Below are 20,502 nucleotides of genomic sequence, written 5' to 3' on the forward strand. Positions count from 1 at the left end.
TCTCTGCCAGCGTATCTCGTCAGATCGGTGTATGGATTCCAAGTCCTTGCTGAGGGAATAGGCAATTTCGTGCTGCTTGCACTTCTCTCAAGAGAATTAATTCTCACGTGACTAGAGCTAGTCTTTTGGCTAGATTCTTTCCTGGACCGCAGAACCTGTATCCTGGAATGTGTAGTTCGAAAGGCCGATTGTTTATCAGCGAGTTCACGAGTCCTGCACCGATGTGTTTTTTGTTCTTACCTCTTCTAGTCATTATGCACAACTGTGCTAGAAGTACAAATGTGGTGGCTTTTATACAATTTCTTCAGTACAATGCAAGTCGTCAAGCAAGAAGTGTGTTTGCTCATGCGCATTTACGTGAGAAGATGAAGCCAGAGCGTGCAAATCGTGACATGGATCGTTGTTTTCTACTGTGTGATTCATTATGGCATGTCCGTCCATCTGCTACAAAACATGCATTCTACTCAGTTTGCTGAAGTAACCAAACGGTATTAGGTTCGAAACTGTAAACCTCTACTCCAAGATGCTGCAACAGCCAAAGTACCAGCGTCTAGCTACGATTCTACGATCGGTGGAAGGCTTGGAGTAGTTTCCATTAATCATAAGGCAGTTGTTCCGCCTCCTTGCGAAGCAAAAGCCAATTCATTAATTGTATTCGTTGATGTCATGTGCGAGAAGCAAGGCATAATACTAGAGTACCTTTCCATGGGCAGACACGCAAAGGTAGACTGTGTTTTCTTGGTCTCTAAATAAAGGCAGGTACAGACAAGGTTTCGATCCAAACATGAGTCATAGCATTTAGAAACTTGATCTTAGCTGTTGCTACTGGGTAATTCCATTGTTACGGACGGGACAATTAGACCTTAAAAATAATGTTGCACACTGTCCCAAATATATTATTTAACTATTTTATCAATATCTGCAGTTAGTCACCCTTAGTACGTATTAACACCTTCCAATTGTTGATGTACGAGATAATTATTAAATTTGATCCTTGAATTATACATCTTTTTGGTACTGTTACGGACGGGACACAGTTTGGACAGGACGGCAAAGGTGAGTTTTTCACCGAATATTTTCTGTGAATTATGAAGTGATTTACATCCAGTTATTACAATACATTGTATAGTAGTACTTAGTTCAAACATGCATAACCTCCTGAAATCAGAACTTAGTTTTAATAACCACCAATAAAATGTTTTTGAGAGAGTGACACGTTATGGACGGGACGTTACGGACGGGAGAAAAGTCTGAATGACAATAAAACTCTTAATTTAGTACTTTGACTTAAATAATTTTCTTAATGAACAGAACATAATTACATTTAATAATATCAGCATATATGATGATATTAATTGTCCATTTTAAAGTTATTTTTGGCCTCTGATTCAAAGAGGAATACTAAATATTTTCTGAAAATCATTAAGTGGTTTTTATCCAAATTAATTTACTATTTAGTATCTAGATAACGAGAAGTTAAAAGTATACTATATAATGACATAAAAAATTAAGTTTTAAGCAACAGTTAAAATGTTTGTTAGTGAGTGAACTGTTGCGGACGGGACATGACCTGGGACAAAATATACTTTACAATACCACCTTACTGAACATAAAAATTTGGTTTAAAAGTTACTCCTTAATGAACACGACAGCAAAAATTCTAACATTATCAGTCATTTCAGTATCGTAAATATTTTTTAAGTTCAGAAAAGCAGATTCTACATAATTGCAGGAATTATCTTTTCAAATTTGTAATAAATCCTATCTCCAAGCTGTTTTAACTCAGGTTCTGGAAGTAAACCTATCACTTCTGAAAAGTTCACAACATATTTCTTCCTCGTATTGTTTTAAAAAGAATGTCCTGGCATCCATCGCGTACAACCTGCTCCATGTAGAAAATATCAATGCTGCCATCTTCTACTCCTCCCTGGCTCAACACCACATATTTATGTTTACTCTGCCCTACTTGCTCAATGAGTAGGTACTGCCCTCCTTGAACATTGTTCTTAAGCTTCTGCACAACACACTCTTCATCTGTCTCCGAATCAGTGTACACTTTACGGTAATATGGAATTCTGTTCCTTGGCTTCAACTCTCAAAATAAAGATTTATGTACATTACATGCTTCTAAATTTGTTAATATTACTATAGAAATTCTCATGTGAATGTTGGTTATTAGCACATGTTTAGGTAAATTCGCAATAATTTACAAAAAAACAAAAAAATTATTATATATTATAATACATCTTAAAAACGTTACGGACAGGACAAATCTTAAAAAAGTGATTTATTAGTCCAGAAAATTAATAATCAACATTAAACTTTGAGGTTCTGTTAACATCTAGTTGTAGTATCTAGTCATGTATGATAAACAATTACTTTATTAATATTTTATGCGTGTAATAAACTTTCTTACTTTTTTGTTACGGACGGGACACTATCAAATAGGTCTTCAAAAAACACTAGCTGAAACCTCTGAAAAATAACTTTAAACCACAAAAACCATACAGATGGAAGCCAAATGAACAGGTCTTTTCCCTCCAAAACACAGATGTTAAAGAAAAACATATATAGCCAATGTTAAAGGAGCGCCAACTTGACTTGTTTATACTATAATACATGGTAATTATTAGGTACCCATTTGAAAATGAAAAGTTATGTATGAAAAATTAAAAAAAATCGAAAAATGTATACATTTATGGTTAATTAAGGATATGTTGGGTAGTTATAGTCTTATAAAAACATTTTATGTTATGTTTTAGTTGTACACAATTTGGTCCTTTTTGGCATGGAATGGCCGTACTACCTAACGGCACAGTGTTCTCGAGTCGCACGATACTGATTCCCGGAAATACATTTCGCTACTGGCTCAAAAAGTAGAAAGTATAAAAAGGAATTACTAGAGTACATGCTAGCAATCGACCAGCTTATGGAAGCCTCGGATTCTTGAATTAGGGACATGACCGAATGTGCAAAGACATGACGATTTGTGGGTTTTTAAAAGTATTCTGAATTCATCACTAACTCACTTGACAAAGAGTACAGTTCTTGCTTACCACAGGGAATAAGTTTCCGTGAACGAATAAAAAGTATAAAAGGAACTCTTGCAATCTGTTTTCCGCCAGTAGAATGTCGGATTTGGCCAGTAATCTTCATCGTGCTTTACAGTCTTTTCATGAAAAATATCTAGGTGCTAGAAGAACCATACTTGCACATTAAATTTCAAATGAAGAGAGATTTTAACCAATCACTAATCGTTTCGACGAACTTTAAAATAAGGAAGAACTACCCATCAATGTGAAGAGAGAAGTTGATGATAAGATGCCTACTGCAAAGTAGTGGAAATATGAACCAGCTCCAAAAGAAGAGGACTTTACGAATACAGATTATATGCACAATAAAAAATTACAGAAACTCGGACATCTAGTTAAAGCGATAGTCTGGCAACGCTAGAGATTTTTTTTGAATCTAAATAATGAGACAGCCTACATAGTGTACAGACAATATAATAGATGGTTCTTCGGTGCTAAAGAAATAGCCCTTTTACCAGAAATTATATGTGTAGAAGAGTACAAAACACAAGGGACTCCAGGTAGGTTCGAATTGCTGTTTCGCAGGGAACCTAAAGGCTATTCCCGCGATGATTTGCAAGAGTAAAAAATTTCTAAAACTAATTTATACGCATTTTAGTGATAATGATACAGTAAGTGGCATTTATAAAGACGAAGATCATGGAAAATAACGACATTCTCATCAATCTCTTCAATGATATAACAGTATATGGCGAAGGTTTAAAAAAGGTTAGTAAGTGGTCAGAACTTTGTCTATGTATAATGGGATAACTGAAACTAATTGATCTACAGGTTAAGACTTTTACTTGACTTGGTTCTCTTAGTGCAGAAAACTATTCGCGTGTCAACAAAATAGTCTCCATACACAAAGAACTGAGGTAAGCCGGCTAGATACAATGATTCGAAGTGAAATCGCTCGCGAACTTAACGCTCCTGCAAGACGAAAATACCTTCGGCCTAAATTCTAGTGCGTATATACTTGATGATTTATTCCAAGCGGACCTTTTTGAGATGATACCATATTCCCGAATGAATAATGGTTTCAAGTACATGTTAATGGTCATCGATGTGTATAGCAAGTTCGCTTATGACAGATATGTGAAATCAAAGAATGCAATTGAAGTAACCAAGGCCATAAGAGACATTTTGTGTGATGGACGTGTACGGTTGCGCCTGCAAACGGATCTTGGTAAAGAATTCTACAAGATGACCTTCAAAGCTTTGATGAAAAAGTACGTTATCAAACACTACTCTACATTTAGTAATGTCAAAGCCTCAGTTGTCAAAATGTTTAACATAACTTTGCGCAATATGATGTGTTGACAGTTAACAGCTAATGGAAATTACTATTGGCTGGATATATTGCGGAAACTAATAAGTGAATGCAATTCCATGGTGCACTCTACCACGAAAATGAGGCCTAAAAACTTGAAGGATGATCACGTGCTTCGAACAGGGTTTTCCAACACGAAGAAGAAAGATCCACGAAACCTTCAAGCCAACGTTGGTTATATTGTGCGGATCTCCTGTCAGAAAGCCGTCTTCGAGAAAGGTTTCACTGCGAATTGTATTCCCGAACTTTTCCGTGTGATCCATGTTCGCTAATGGGAACCTAGGACCTACTACCGTGAAGATTTGTACCACAAGCCTATTCGTGGCAGCTTCTATGCCGAAGAGATTCTGCCTACAATGCATCCCAATACGTACTTGGTGAAGAAGATTCTCAAACGAAGAAATGGACGATCCTGCGTTAAGTGGTGGGGCTTCCCACTTGGCTTTAATTCGTGGGTAGCAGATGCAGATATCGAGAAATACTAGTAATGTATTGGTTTTTGTTCTTTTAGTAGAGTAGAAATTACGTAATAAACTATTTAGTAATGATCGTAGACTTTCGCGGCCATTGTCTGAAGTTGGTAACTAAGGTAGGTAATGGCTCATTGATAATGGTGACTGCAACATCGATCAAAAGTCAGTTATTTCTTTGCCTTAGACATGGTTACAAGCCAGAATCCAAGCAACTCCAAAAAATTGTCTGTTAGTAATTTTTTATCGAACTTGTCACATTTTATCATTTTAATTAATTTTTTTTGTATCAGTCAAGGATCGAACCGAGGACAGGAATCGATCGAATCAATCATAATTTAACTAGTGTTTATTTTTAATATATTTGGAATTTGCCTCGAATTTTCTGCTAATTAATTATAGAATTTCCAGATGAGGGGCAATATGGCCGAAAAGATGGCGGGCACCCTGGTAATAAATAAATACTGGACACTAGTGTATAAAAATTAAATAAATATGGCAACAGCATTCTCTAGCAAACGTAAAAAAATATGTCGAATCCAATATGGCGGCATTCAGCGGACGAAAACAAGATGGTCATAATGACATGATACTGGCTGATGTAATATCTGTATTGGTATTAGTGGTGGGAGGTCAGTCTGTCGGTGGCTTCCGTAGAGGAAGGAGCCATCGCCATTTTTATTGGAACGACCTCGCTAGGTTCGAACCCAGTACCTTTTAATAAATTTTACTACTAACATTTAATTAAATGAATTTTTTGTTATTTTAAAAAAATTCCCGATTTTATAGCTTTAAAAATACGAATTTCCAAGTTGGCGGACAAATTTAAAAATGGTGTACATTTTATTATTAAATTTTTTAATAAATTCTAAAATTAGTTCCGATTTTATAGTTCAAAAGATACGTATTTCCAAGATGGCTGACCAATTTCAAGATGATGGAATGGTTTTTATTAATTTATTATTATTTTTTAAAAAAATTATGAAATTTATTTTTTTCCTGATTTTGTAGCTTAATATTTATGGAATTTTAAGATGGCGATCATAACGAAAAGTGCAACTTTGACATCATTGTTAAATATTGCTGCCATGATGTAACAATTCAAAATGCTGACCGTAACGAAACTTGCAATGGTGAATTCATCTTTAAAGATGACTGCCGTGACATCACAATTCAAAATGGCGGTCGGCTCCAGGCTTCGCACCCAGAACCCAGTGCCAGGAGCCCCATTCTTATAGTACTCATATACCTTCTTATTGCTTCTGATTGGCTCACAGTTTATCTGAAGGAATTTTGAGTCGATGAAAAACTTCAATGCAATATTAAATCGGAAGCATCCCAGTTGATAGGTTTCACTAGTCAGTATTCAATGATCTTGTGGAATTTTCCAGGGTATGTAGGGGATCGTGGAGTCTATTCTAGAAAAAATTGAAACCACGAATTTTCCCAGTCGCTAGCTATTATCAATACTACAGGCACAGTTAATATTAAATAATTCTGAGATGGAATGGTTGTTACACTTGTTGGTGTGACATCAGAAGGAACTTCCCTCATCGATCTTTGCTAGTGTTGGTGATAACCAGAAAAAAATTTGCGGGTTAATTTCGCGACAGGCTAAACTTTACACCTTCTTACATTTTTACTACAGCTTCGATTGTAACCGTCCACTAAAGCTATGGCCACACAAGGCGCTATGTTCGCGATGCTAGCGATGTTCGCTACGCGAGCAAAATATAGCCAGCTGCATCTCAGGTATAACTGGCCTCATAAAGCCGTGATCGCTATGTTCGCTATGTTCGCTATGTTGTCGATCCTGGCGAAATTGCTGGGTGTCTGGTTCTCGGCTATTTTAATAAACGTCGCTGACTTCGCACTTACGCAGATAAGCAAATACAGCTGTTTTCGCGCGGAATCGTACTTTACTTCTGCGTTTGCTTTTTATGAAGTTGAATTTTTCTCAGTATTGTGCTTTAAATAGTCATGTCGAATGCAACGTTCGTTGAAGTATTAAGAAAATATATCCATGTTTATGGAATAAATGCAGGACAATTCGTGGGATTTAATTTCAAATTAATGCTATCAAACTGAGTTGTATTTATTTTGAAATGATCCATCAATTTGGTTTCGTCCTCAATAGCAACTGCTTGAACAAATGATAAAACAAACCTAATGAACCAATTTCTTTTTACTTTTACATACTGTGAATGCCAGCAGAATATTATCACTTGAATCCAACGGGATGTGTCTCTCCAACATTGCGAACTAGACTGATCTGTTTGGCCACCTGGCGCAGCGAACACAGCGAACTTCGAGAACATAGCATAGCTTTCTATGTGGCCTCGTATTAAAAAAGACATCAAGCAACCAGGTTTTTTTAGAATACAAAAAATATTTTCTTGTCACCACACAATATTTTTTAGGGTCTGTGTGGAAATTTTTTTTTAATGTCACAAACTTTTTTTTGTTTTTCAGGGTTGGTACTGTTATAAACTATGCCTAGGACTGGGAATATTCGTAGTTTCAGTAACGTCTAATAGACTTCAAAATCCTTTACGTACCTACACGGTAAAATTACATCTGATCATTGGCTACTGACTCGTGATACCTGTTAACTGGTTGTTTATGATTTGTCACTTCTTTCGTTGATGTTAGTTATTCATTGGCTGAGTCCTCGAGGTAAACTCTAACCCAATCACAGACGCAGCATAAAAGGTAAACGTGTTTGGAGTCTAGCCTATCGTAATATGAATCCGCGAATTTTTCCTGTGTGTGACTTATGGAATGTCCTGTATACAGGTGATTGCTGGTACTGAAAATTTGTAACTACTACCTTGTAAATAACTTATAATGTCCCTTTTATGGTTATTTTTCTTATTGCGTAAGAAACAGTTGCTTACGTGATTTGGCTTTAAGAAAGATAACAGGTTAAGTTTTCTATTCGGAGGAAAGCAAGCGCATACCCTTGCTGAGTGGATCGCCTATGGTCTGCGCACTAGCGCGTCCGACCGCGTAATTGACCCTTCCCCTCCCTTTTCTCCTTCTCCTTCTCTCTCGCCCCCGGACTATTCAGTGGGAGCCGCGTCGGCGTTGCCAGTTCACCGCCGCTCTTTATTGGCCGGCCGACCCGCGGTAAACGCCGAGCTGCGTGTGCCGTTAGCTGGGACCGACTCCGTTGCCCGTCTCACACAACTGCAGGTAAACGCTTCTACGCCACGGAGAACGCTTCCCTGAGCTTCCGAGAATGCAGAGAGCTAACAAAAGAAGTAACGTGGCTTTAAGACGCATGGCTTTGCACAAAATCGCTAAATGGGCGTTGACTCCTGCGCTCTCCGGTTAACAGGTAGTTTCCTTCTATGAAATTTATTTTGAAATATCTATAGGCGTATCCCTCGAACGATTAGAATGGAATTGCACAATTCTTCATGAAGATGTTTCGGTTTGATAGTGATTTATAGTTTCCAACCTACAGTCCCCGAAAGGAAATCATTGATAGTTAAATCCACGATTATTATGCGGATTCATTTCACTCCAGGGGGAGGCTTTTCACTATCTTTAGTCACTTAACAGCACTTGCCTTAACTTTCAGCTTTTCTTTTTTTTGTACATTTCAGTTCATCATTCCGCCATTTTATTTCGATATTTTAGGTCAGTAGCGAGTTAATGCTACCTTCGATTCATTAAGTTAAGAACAGTAGAACACTAGATGATCATAGAACTTAGAGAATCGACCTGAAAACAAATCATGTCAATATCATGGCTTTTGATCTCAATTTCGAAATATGTCACTTCAAAAAGTTAGTGAATACACCCCTTGGTCAGATTAAACTATACTGTACATAATCAGGCCTTTTTAACTTGCACATTGGTCGATAACCAGATATAAAAGATAATTTCTTTGCGGGGTACACTTGATGGGTAATCACTTCTCATTGTTTGCAACTGGCTCAGGGTCGTTAATAAGGGCGTGTCAAATGCACTGTAATCCAATCCTTAACGTAAAACGATTGGATGCGTGCTTTAAGTCTACTTTGTTGCTCAATGAATCATTGGAATTATCGTGGCTCTATTAATAGTTAAACACTATACTATTTCGCGACACATTTATACCCGCATGCTAGCCTCCACAGTCATGTAGATTGCCGGAAAGTGGCTAGATGTTATTGGCTACATTCCCTGTTGGTAGTAACTTCTCTGCCCTCGTCGTCCACAGGTAACGAGGCAGCTCAAGAACTATATATTAAAGATTGTCTCAGGGAGGCGTTGTACTTGTCATATCTTCGACGATTTAATAATACAACAAAAAATAATATAGTGTTGTTTTGAGTCTAACCTGCTGGGAAAATAACACGAAATCGCAGGGTAGGCCTATCTATTGATAGCTTACGCACGTGACTTACGATAGACGTAATTGCCTTTGAAAATGTCCTCGGTCGCCGTGGTCGCATAGGTCATGTGGCGAGGCATGTGTGTTCGTTCCCAACCTCAGTTTATCACTTAAATCAAGACGTTTATGTGAGCTGTAACTAAAGTCCTTGATTTTTATGTCCGTCATCATTTTCTTTACGAATGGACGCCAGCGAAGTGCAAGCATTTCAGTAGTATTGTTTCTTTCTTAATATGCTTTCCAAGAAAAAAAAAGGTGTCAATAACACAATAACTCCTGGAGTGCTGACAGTGTAGATAAACATCACGAAGTTTGTAACGTTGTACAGTAAATACCATTTCTTTTTGGTTATTCCTTTGTTTTAAGAATAATATAAACTGTGCTTTTATCTAAATATTGACGCCAAAAAAGGCTTTATTCCTTTTCTTCTTGCTTTTCTTAAATTTTCGTAATCAATTCAATATCTCACTGAATAGATTCTTTCTAAGTGGAAATTCAGTTGTTTTTCTCGGACTAAATCCACGTAGCGGAGAATATATTGTTACGAGTAAAAAAAAAAATGGACCGGGACCGGAAAGGATAGCCCAGTTAATTAAATCAGTTTTATTTTCTAGCTAATTTGCACTATTAATTTAATTTAAACAATCCAAATGTATGTACACAGATTTTATCACACCTTCGTATGTCCAATTTTCTCTCTCTCCACTGTTCGTCTCTTACCGCTTACCTCGGTCCCAACACACTGCTAGCACTGGCTGCTGCGCCGCGACACTGTCCCCTGATGATCTTCGCACACGAAGCCTGACCCTTGTCGCCCACTACCGCTCGCCAAGGGTGTCACTCACCATCTTCACTTCACTTCTCTTATCTCTCCGAGGATTCGCTGGTATTGCCACCAATGTCGCACACTCGCCAGTGTCGCCACCAACCTTTGTCATTGTCACACACACTACCCGCAGGCAGATTCTGTCTCTTATATACCGGCCAAATCCCACCCTGAAAAGGTCTCGTAGCTATTCGAAGTGTCGCGTCATCAGAATCCCCGACATAACACTTCAAAATCGAGAACAGTGGCGTCCTAGCTACGCCACTTCTCGCAACCGGATCTCCGGTAACAAGCCGAAATATCGAGAGATAGGTAGCAAGGCGCTACGCTAATCGGACTACCATGTAGCGAAGTAGCATACACGAATATTCGAAAACATTTCATATAATGTATTACGTAATCTTTTTATTAAGCTTCATTTAAAAAAGCACATGCGTCATTATTTATTTTGACTTGTTCGCCCTTGTAAGAAGAATAACATTATAATGAACAGTTATTTAATCTTGAGCAAAGATTGAGTCATTCGTAATTATAATTAGTTATCTAGTTGCTATAAAATAAAAGGCAAATTATGCAAGCAATTATAATGAGTTTTATCGTGATGTTACATCATTGCCACGGCTCTGTCGTATACTTCTTTGATATTTTTGATGTCTGTGTAGGACCTTTCTGTTCCTTTTGTATGCAATTTAGCCTTTGCTGTTGTGAAAAATTTCGTATTTTCATTTTGCAACTTGCGCGTCGACATTCAGACGCCCGCCGGCTCCTCCCCTTCCCTCGTTCCCCTTAAATCCCCCTTCCGTCATCCCTTCTGATGTCCGCGTGACGTAGGCACCTCCTTCCAGGCCTACTGAATGCAACACTAGCGCCATCTGGATTTTTTTATATATAGGGCTGTTTTTCATTTGCTCGTTCTGTTCTGTTCCGGGAGCGATCGCCGTGAGGGGTGCTTCGGTGTTGCGCCATGTTACACATGGCTAGGATGTGCCTTCTGGTCGGTGTCTTATATATTTTTTCTTGATAGTTCAGTAGTTTGCCTTCTGCGCCCATGTTTGCCTTCTTTTTCTTTTGGGCTCGTAAAGTAATGCTTGCAGGACACCGACTCTATTTCGTAATTATCTGGTTTGCATTGCCAGTGTGTTTTACCTAAATTGCATTATTTGGCTTTCCTTAGTTATTTTTTTATGTTCTCTTCGAGGCCATGTGTTTTGTTAAGGTTAAATTTTTTCCGGCCTCCTTGTCTGCCTTGTGCTTACTTCGAGTTTGTTACTTGCTTCTGACCCATTTTTTCGTTGGGGCGTATGCCGGTTTCTCCGCCGCACCTCTCACGTCCGGACTGACAGCATTCTCTCTGGAGTTTCTTGTATGGATTTCAAATAACGATAGCACGTAAATTGTAACTGACTATTTGTATTGATCACGTGTATTTACGTAATTTTTTTGTACTTTACATTGCTCCCTCTTTATTGGCAGTTCACTTGTCATGTGTTGTCCCTCCATATTCATATGGGGCTTGAGTTAAATAATAATAAAATTGTGTATTTCTGCCACGATATTTATGCTTTTTCTTTAGGGTTTTTTTTTGGCTTAACTTTCCGCACAACACGTCTGGCACTCGGCCTGACCCTGTTACTAGGGCCAATGCTTCTTTGTCATTTATCTATTTGTTAACGTAATTGAGGTAAAGTGAAGTGGACACTCCCCCCCCTTCCCCTCACGATACTTCAATTTGATGTGAACTTGATGTTTTATGGCTTTTGCTGCTAACAGATAGTGCATGTTTCATTTTGTCGTGTAAAATTTACATAAATTTTTGTATTTTATAGTTTATGTTCGAATATTTGATTTCACTAGTTTTAAAGATCATTTTAAAATTGCGAATCACTTTAATGTTCCTGATCATACCTCTGTGAAACATCACAAAGACGTTTCTACTGTAACTTTTAAGCAAGAGGTAATGACAAATACTGTAGGTAATAACTTATAGTGTAATCGCAATATCATTTAAAGCTTTGGGTAATTAACACATTCACCACGTAACTAATATATTCTTTACAACTCTGTATTGGGTGTGTTTGTAAATCATTCACTTTACAATATTTTATCCTCTGTCTTCTCTGTACTCATATGTGTTTACAACTTATTGCGTTATTTTTTTCAACTTTCAAGAACTCTGGAAAATCTGCTTTACCAGGCATGTTTAAAAAAGCGTAACACATTCAAATATTTGACATAGCAATAATTCGTTGTGAGTGTTGAAGATGTTTCTTGTGCGGATAGATTGACGGAGAATCCGTAGAGAAAGCTGGCCTGATGTTGACATTGGAGTTCATATCCATGCATTTTATTTACTAAATGAATATGATAAAAAATATTACTGACTTGTGTTGCTGACGAGTCTTGCAATACGAAGAGCCTAAATTAGAATAAAAATTTTTGAGCTTATGCCGCACTTTTTTTACTATGTTTTCACATGTTTCAGAAAACAAAATATTCAACGGAATAACATACAAAACTGTTAAACAAATAGAAGTTTGATAAGTACCAAGCTTTTTTATTTAGTACGGCACTTAAAGTAATCAAGGCAACGCAATGCAAGAGGGGAGGAAAATAAAGCAAAGTTTTAGTAATTTAACCAGCTACTTTTTGGAAAATAAGATCGTAGTGTTGTGGGGCTTATATACATATTGTTACGAACGCAGACAGTAGGCCACAGGCTTCATGCGTTGTCATGTGTGGCCCACTGACCTAAGGTATGCCACACTTGCCTGGCCGGATTACAAGGGTCATCGCTACCCCCTTCCTCACCTCTCCGCTCCCCGTGCATCGTCCTTCCTCGGCACTGGTATCTATCGCTAAGCGACCTCGGGAATCCCGCGGGCCGCCGCGAGGAGTAGCAAGAATAGACGCAACCCTTCTGGACTGTTGGGGCGTCTGTTCGGTCCGGGATGACGCGTCTCGTCACTGAACAGGCGCGAGATAAAATGCGAACCACTGTTGAGCCTAGCCCCAGTGAGGAATGTGAACTGTGGAACTTGAGAGACATGGAGTGACCTGGGAATAAACATTTTTAAGCGCCAGTGACTTGTGATCGAACATTTTTTAAGTACAATTATTTATTATTAATGTAAATATTAGTAATCGATAAAACTGTAATAAAACTTAATTGGGTTATCCTTACGAACCCAGTTCTCCCCACATTATAAATCGTAACATTGTGGTGTAAGAATCGGAATAGCCCTAATTAAAGAATTAAGGATTAGTTTATAGTGGATTAAAAAATGGATTTAGCTTTTTGAGATTGCAATTAGAGTTAGGAACCGTAGTTAGTTTTAAGTGTAGTTGTAGTGAAGCTAGTTAAAAGTTACTTTAGCTCGTAGGTAAAATTACAGTACAGTAGTTATAGTGACAGGCTGGTAGTGTATGTAGACAATAAAGATGGGGGCCGACGAACTTAAGAATGTAATGGCATTCTTGGCCGAAATCAAGAATGAAATTAAGAGTAATCAGGAGAGAATGGAGAGTAGTCTGGATGAAATGAAGAGTAGCCAGGATGAAATGAAGAAGGGCAAGGAGAACATGAATCCTAAAATGGAGAGTAACCAAGAGGAGATAAAGGATGAGATGAAGAACAAAATGAAAAATTGCCAAGAATAGATGAAGAATGCCATGAAGACCAAGCGAAGACATAAAGAAAAACCAAGAAAAGATGCGAAACGAAATAGTTGCTGCACAAGAAGAAATGAAGTAGAAGATCGATGAAATTAACATCCAGTTCTAAAGTAGAGTACATTCAGTGTTTTGAGTAGCACCTTGCACAAAGAGAACAACAACTTGCCAGACAGGAGCAGCAGCTAGCTCAGCTCGAGCAGATCATCGAACAGCGTGTAACACCTGTAACCGAGGAGTGCCATCGTATGATTAAGGATGCTGCAGCTGCTGCAAGCCGGAAGAGATACTCCGAGCATGATAAGGTGTAGGGAACCTCCAATGGTGACTCAAAATTCAAGCCACCCACCTTCGATGGTCAATCTTTGTGGACAGTGTACAGAAGACAGTTCGAGGCAGCTGCAGAAGGCACTGGTTGTAGTGAGGAAGAAAAGGCTACGGTACTTGTAGTGGCCTTGAGAGGATCCCCACTATAGGTGTTGCAGACAATACGAATCCCAGACCAGGAAGACTATGGAGTATTAGTAGAGGCCTTAGGCCGAGGTATGGCGACTGACACATGGGTAATGTGTATAGAACAGCCCTGAAGACACATCGACAGAGATATTCAGAAACCCTCCAAGAATTCGAAGCCGACATTGAGTGACTCGTGCACCTCGCCTACCCAGAAGCACCAACATAGTTCCGCCAGCAGCTAGCCACTAGTGCTTTTATAGATGGGCTCAGAGATATGGAGGTTCAGGAAACTCTTTGTTTGGCCCGACACAAGACGAGCTGCGAGGCCTTGGTCCATGCCCTGGAAATTTAGGCAGCATGCAGTGCCTCAAGAAACACAAGCATCAGGACAAGGGTAGCTGGACTGGAGCCCTACAATGGATCAAAAGCCAGAAACTTCACTAATGAAGTACATATTCTCAGGGCATTGAAGAATCTGCTGAATAATACTGCAGGTACCCAGATCAGAAGAGCAGGAGGATGCCCGTAGTGCTTTGTCTGTATTGAACCAGGACACATCCAGTGGGACTGTCCGATATGCAGGAAGACATCGCAGCAGGAAGAGAAACAGGAAGATCAACACGGAAACGAGCAATGGCAGTTGTGAGGGGGCGCATGGCAGCTCTCCAGGAAATGGTAGCCCCTAAGGTTTTTTCTGGTTCTGTATTTCGTAGAGGCCATGTCAGTTTGTTGGTCAGTGGATGGAGTGTTTACTTACTGTTGACACAAGAGCATTGGCATCTATATTTCGTACAGACATTGTACGTAGAGAAAAGCTGAAGAGAACACCCATCCCACATAGACTCAAACAGCCACCGGAGATGCTTCACCTGTGCATGCACAGCATAATTTGGAGGTAAGGATTGGAACTTGGCCTATATCACAGACCTTTCTTGTTGCTGATATCACTGATGAGGTAATTTTAGGAGTGAACATCATGAATCGATATGGATTCGTTATTGACATGGAAGGACAGATACTGCGTATTAAAGATGAAGAGGTGGCCTTATTTACTCCTGTCCAATTAGAAGTTCCTGTAATGCAAGTGGTAGTTAGCTAATATGTTTATATTTCAGCAAACTATGAGCAGATAATAACAGCTAGGATTATGGGAGACCCTAGGAGAAACATGAGCTACGTGATAGAGTATGATATTATATTACGATTGAAGATACTCCTGGTCGCACGAAGCATTGCAAGGTTCGGCGAGGTTGTAACAGTCTGGGTGGCGAACCTCGAGTATCAAATAAGGTTTCTTAAAAAGGGAGACCCAATAGCTAGCTGCGAAGCAGTCTCTTGGGTAGGCCAGTGTGAGTCTTCCTCACATATTATACATGCCGAGTAACTACTTAACCCAAATATAAAACATTTACTAAGTCGATGCCGAATAATCTAAAGAATGAAGAAATAGAAGTCACAGATTTTCTAGTAAGCAACCGGGATGTATTTTCCTTAGGGAATGCTGACCTTCGGAGAGCAAGCCTGGTCTACCATGGCATCAACACAGGTGATGTAGAACCGACAGGCACCACGGCAGCTGCCTCTAGCAAAACAGGAAGAAGCAGAGAATTCTAAGGAGGGGACCGTGTTACGAACAGAGACAGGACCGCGATACACGCCTGGTCCGGAGCAGGCTGGCCGCCCTGCCAGGCCACAGGCGTCATGCGTTATCATGTGTGGCCCACTGACTTAAGGCATGCCACACTTGCCTGGCCGGATTACAAGGGTCATCGCTACCCCCTTCCTCACCTCTCCACTCCCCGTGCATCGTCCTTCCTCGGCACTGGTATCTATCGCTAAGCGACCTTGGGAATCCCGGTGGCCGCAGCACGGAGTAGCGATAATGGACGCAGCCCTTCTGGACTGTTCGTGCATCTGGACGGCCCGGGATGATGCGATTCATCACAGCCCCTCTTGTCGGTTCTGAAAGGACGACGCATGAATACATAAGCTACGTCGCCGGCCTCCGCGGAAGTTCCGAGCGGATTCTGAGCGAAGGAAAGTGCGACTTCGGCGAAGAGGGCGAGAGACCCCACTCGAGAGTGGGTGACGCGGAGCGACGGAATCGAGAGTGCGACTGAATGGCGCAAGACTGTGTGTGTGTGGAAAGGCGTGAGGTACGGGGCAAACCACTGTTGAGCCTAGCTCCAGTGAGTAGTGCGAACTGCGGAACTTTACAGACATTGAGTGACTTGGGAATAAACATTTTTAAGTGCCAGTGACTTGTGATCGAACATTTTTTTAAGTACAATTATTTATTATTAATGTAAATATTAGTATTCAATAAAACTATAATTAAACTTAATTGGGCTATTTATTACGAACACAGTTTCTCCCCACATTAGAAATGGTAATAATATTTTTTGCGAGTATTTTTTATAGTAAAGTGTTGTGGTTTCATGTGAAATCGCACAATAATTACTTTTCCCACATACCTCTCCTTGTTCCTCCTTGAGTCAGAAATGTATTCAAAGCAATTGTAGGCATACCCATTTTTATGTTTCGCATTCTATTGTCTTCATCTTGCCTTTTATTTTCATTTTGCAGTTAGCCAGGCTCAAAATGGTTTTCGACTTGCCCTTCTGGTATTGAGTTTTTGGTTTACTTAGTGTTTATTGGCGGTGCTCACACTTATGATGCATTATAGCTAATACGAACATTTGGTAATCAAGTTCTGGCTGTAAATCCTGTCAAAATATGCTCTGGAATACATTTGAGCATTGATTGCCATTTCAATCCAGGATGGATTAAAATGGCCAGTATATAATCAAGCATTTAAGAATGGTCGCTCATGGTCGTAAATCACTGTTGTCCTGTCATCAACGTGAAGCCGATGCGTATGTGCTGCAAGTCATTTACATTTAAATGATGAAGAATCTAAACGTGTTCAGAATATATGCATTGTCCTGAAACTTGTTGTTTTCACACTTGCATCCATACTGTCTTTAAATTAAAAAAAGGCATTCAAGGATAACGTGTGAACTCAGTAACCGATGCACTGCGTGCGTGTTGCAGCATGCAGGTCGGAGATGGATGAAAGTGTGAGCGGCAGCCCCAGCCTGGCCTAGCCCCAGCCTGGCCTAGCCCCAGCCTGGCGCAGCCCCAGCCTGGCCCAGCTCAGCCCAGCTGAGCACGGAAGCAACAGCGCACATCTGTGATGAGGTGAGCTGCTAGTCAAACACAGCTGCCCAAAGCAAACGAATTTGTGGCCCAAAAATGTAATGGTTTATTTGCCAATGGAACTGTCAAAAAAGCATAACGCGAGGACTAAGTTGGGACATAGTTGAGGTAAAGCATGTCGTGGAGGACGTAGTTGGGATATCGTTGAGGTAAATCATGCCGTAGAGAACTTAGTTTTTATAGTTTTTTGGTTACAACATACCATTTCACTTTGTATGCCTGAGTTTTAACGTATTAATGTTTACAGTTTTGTCTCAGAACACATGGTCAACATATAAACATGAGCTGCTTGAAGTTACATTTCATACATTTAATAATTTTATTTTAACACATTGTCTTTGGGGTTACGGCCTACATATTAATTTAAAAATCAGCTGATCTAAATATTTATAGTGACGAATCGTATTGGAAAGTCGAGAATCGGCATATACTATCAGTCCATTGTCTAAATACGTAATCGCCTTCGCTTTGCATTGCCATTTAATTGAATATAATCTCGTACAGGCATTGGCACTGTTATAGATTTTAATTTACCTATGCAATATAGGGATTGAGTAATTACATACAAATCAAAATGCGTTTTTCATGTGATGGTGTAAGATGCAGATGTTATGGATTCATGCTGGAGTTAGGCATTTGCTTTGCAGGGAGATTTTCTTCATATTTTATTTCGGGGAGCAAATTGGCGCAGTGGTAAGGCACCTGACTCGCATTCCGAAGGTCCTACTTTAGATACCTTGCCCTGCCATCATTATTTATGTTTTTCATGTTTTTCCAAAATTCTGCGAGCATGTGTGGGGATAATTTTGTTTTCTCTACGTCATGGCCAATTCCTTTCAACATATATAAATTATTTGTAGTCTTAAATTACTTCGCTTTTGACACGTCGTAAACCATAAGTTGATGAAGATAATGGTAAATGGTTGCAAAAGATGCAACTACTGCACTACACGGGTGCAACTATCAGGCTGACACATCCATTCCATCTTTCTGTTGCTAAATTTAGTTCTACTTGTGTCTGCTTCACGCGAAGTGTGTCTGCTAAGACGACCCGCTCATATTGTGTGGCCAGGAGCAGTATTTCGTGCCAGCCGCAAGCATTACTCAGCGGTAAGGTCCTTCTCGTGGCGTTAAGCATCTGTGCACGTGAAACCCTTTTTTCCCTCTTTTTTTCTTGTATTCCGTTCGTTTCTATTTACTTGGGATATCCCTTGCAAATTTTAGTCTTCTCGACAGTGTTCAATAATTGTAAAAATTTATTTTTTTTAAATTTTGGCCTTAAAATACAGGGAAAAATAATTTGTTGTGATTTTTATGTTGTAATTATTACAACATAAAAATCACAACAAAAATGTAAGTAACAGCATATTCAAACTTAAATTATATCAATGACATAATTTGCATGCATCTGTGTGTGTGTATATATATACACACATACACACAAATGGATATTGGTATATATGAAGTTGATAAACGCCGACACCGTTTGACCGATAACCATGAAAGTTGGCACCTCTTAAATGTTTTTTTCATGTGAAAGGTGTTTATGCTATCAATTGTGCAATAACTCTCCATTAGATAACGCTGTTGCACATCAAATTCTATACCGTTCAACCGATCGCCATGAAAATTGGTATACATAGATATTTAAACACGGAGAATATTTTACAAAAATATTATTTATCCACTAGCGTGGATATTAGTATCAGTTTGAAATATTTTAAGTTGGTTCGATTATATAGCGATTGGAATAGTCAAAAATATTGTTTATTCACTAAATTATTAATAAAAACGCTTTATAGATTCTAGATTACATAGGTACAAATATTCCTCTATACACACACACACACACACACACACACACACACACACACACATATATATATATATATATATATATATATATATATATATATAAACACACTGGTAGGAAAACGTCTGCCGGGTTCTGCTAGTGTAATATAAACGTGAACAGGTGACATTTTGATGGTGAAAACCTGTAATGCAATCGGAAATAAATAGTATATTATTAAGATAAATTATTGTGAAACGAAAATGTTAAATATTAAGTTATTTGTACAAAGTCTCATTACAGAAAGAATAACATTATTACTAGCAGAAAATATTTTTAGGTGTAAATTTTAATTGTGTGTATAAAATGTCCCGAGAAACTGGTATAAACAATTATAACGCTAATGTTTCAAGCGTTTTTTTTCTCCACAAACAATATCTTTTGATTATTCTAGATAGGCCTTCAGCCTTTTTGACGTGATAACGTCTAATAAATCGATGAACGCCGGCTGCACGCACGAAAAAGTGTCCCACTACGGATGTCCCACTACGGATGTGTTCTGTTTGCTCATTGTACGCATGCGTGGCATCTCTCTTCCACTCAATTGGAACAACAATCGATTGGACTTTTCAATCATATTTTCGTCGTTTGAATTATTAATATTATGTAATTTAACGTTCGTCCACCGATTTTCAGCACAATCGGTACGGTTATTTAAAAGTAATGTTGAAAATTCAAATATGTTTTGGACCAACAATGGTGTTTTACAGTTACACATAATAATTCAAATTACACCGGGGATCTTTTGCACAATGTTTTTTAAAAAATATTGTAACACATTATAAATAAGTTTGGTGTATTTGGGATGCGTATTTGTTATAAAATCGTGTTAATATTATACCCCTACCGTAAACAAAGTTTTTATAAATATATATATATAACATTTGAAACTACATTAACTTAGTATGGCCTCGTGGGTGTGTGGTTAGCGTACCTAGCTCTTACACTGAAGGTTGTCGGTTCGAAACCCGGCAGCTGTGAAATTTTTTTTTGTATTTGTAAAAATAAATATGGCACACGCAACATTTCAAAAGTAATAAATATATTTGAATTAATGAATGCAAATAAATGTAAATTTATTAATTCAATTGCACATTTCATTTAACTCCTTTGTATCCATACAAAATAGTGATAATTCAATAAAAATGATTCAATTTTTTTCATAAAAGTATGCAGAGGTATATTTTATCATGCAAAATATTGAAAAATTAAAAAAAAAACT

General features: G+C 38.6%; 1 protein-coding gene across 7 annotated transcripts in view; it reads left to right on the forward strand.

The window, feature by feature from the left end:
* The window catches only part of LOC134529311 (ephrin type-A receptor 4), a 396,457-nt gene that overhangs the window by 112,970 nt on the left and 262,985 nt on the right, over window positions 1–20,502 (forward strand). For 5 of the 7 annotated variants that reach the window (XR_010074530.1, XM_063363232.1, XM_063363230.1 and 2 more), the window contains exon 2: window positions 17,264–17,410. The gene's annotated coding sequence lies outside the window, so the exon portion shown is untranslated. Of the gene's footprint in view, window positions 1–8,045; window positions 8,070–17,263; window positions 17,411–20,502 lie in introns of those variants that run through there. The other 2 variants (XM_063363233.1, XM_063363231.1) reach the window with 2 other exon arrangements.

This window comes from Bacillus rossius, chromosome 2 (genome assembly GCF_032445375.1).
Source record: "Bacillus rossius redtenbacheri isolate Brsri chromosome 2, Brsri_v3, whole genome shotgun sequence".
In the NCBI taxonomy this organism is placed as follows: Eukaryota; Metazoa; Arthropoda; class Insecta; order Phasmatodea; family Bacillidae; genus Bacillus; species Bacillus rossius.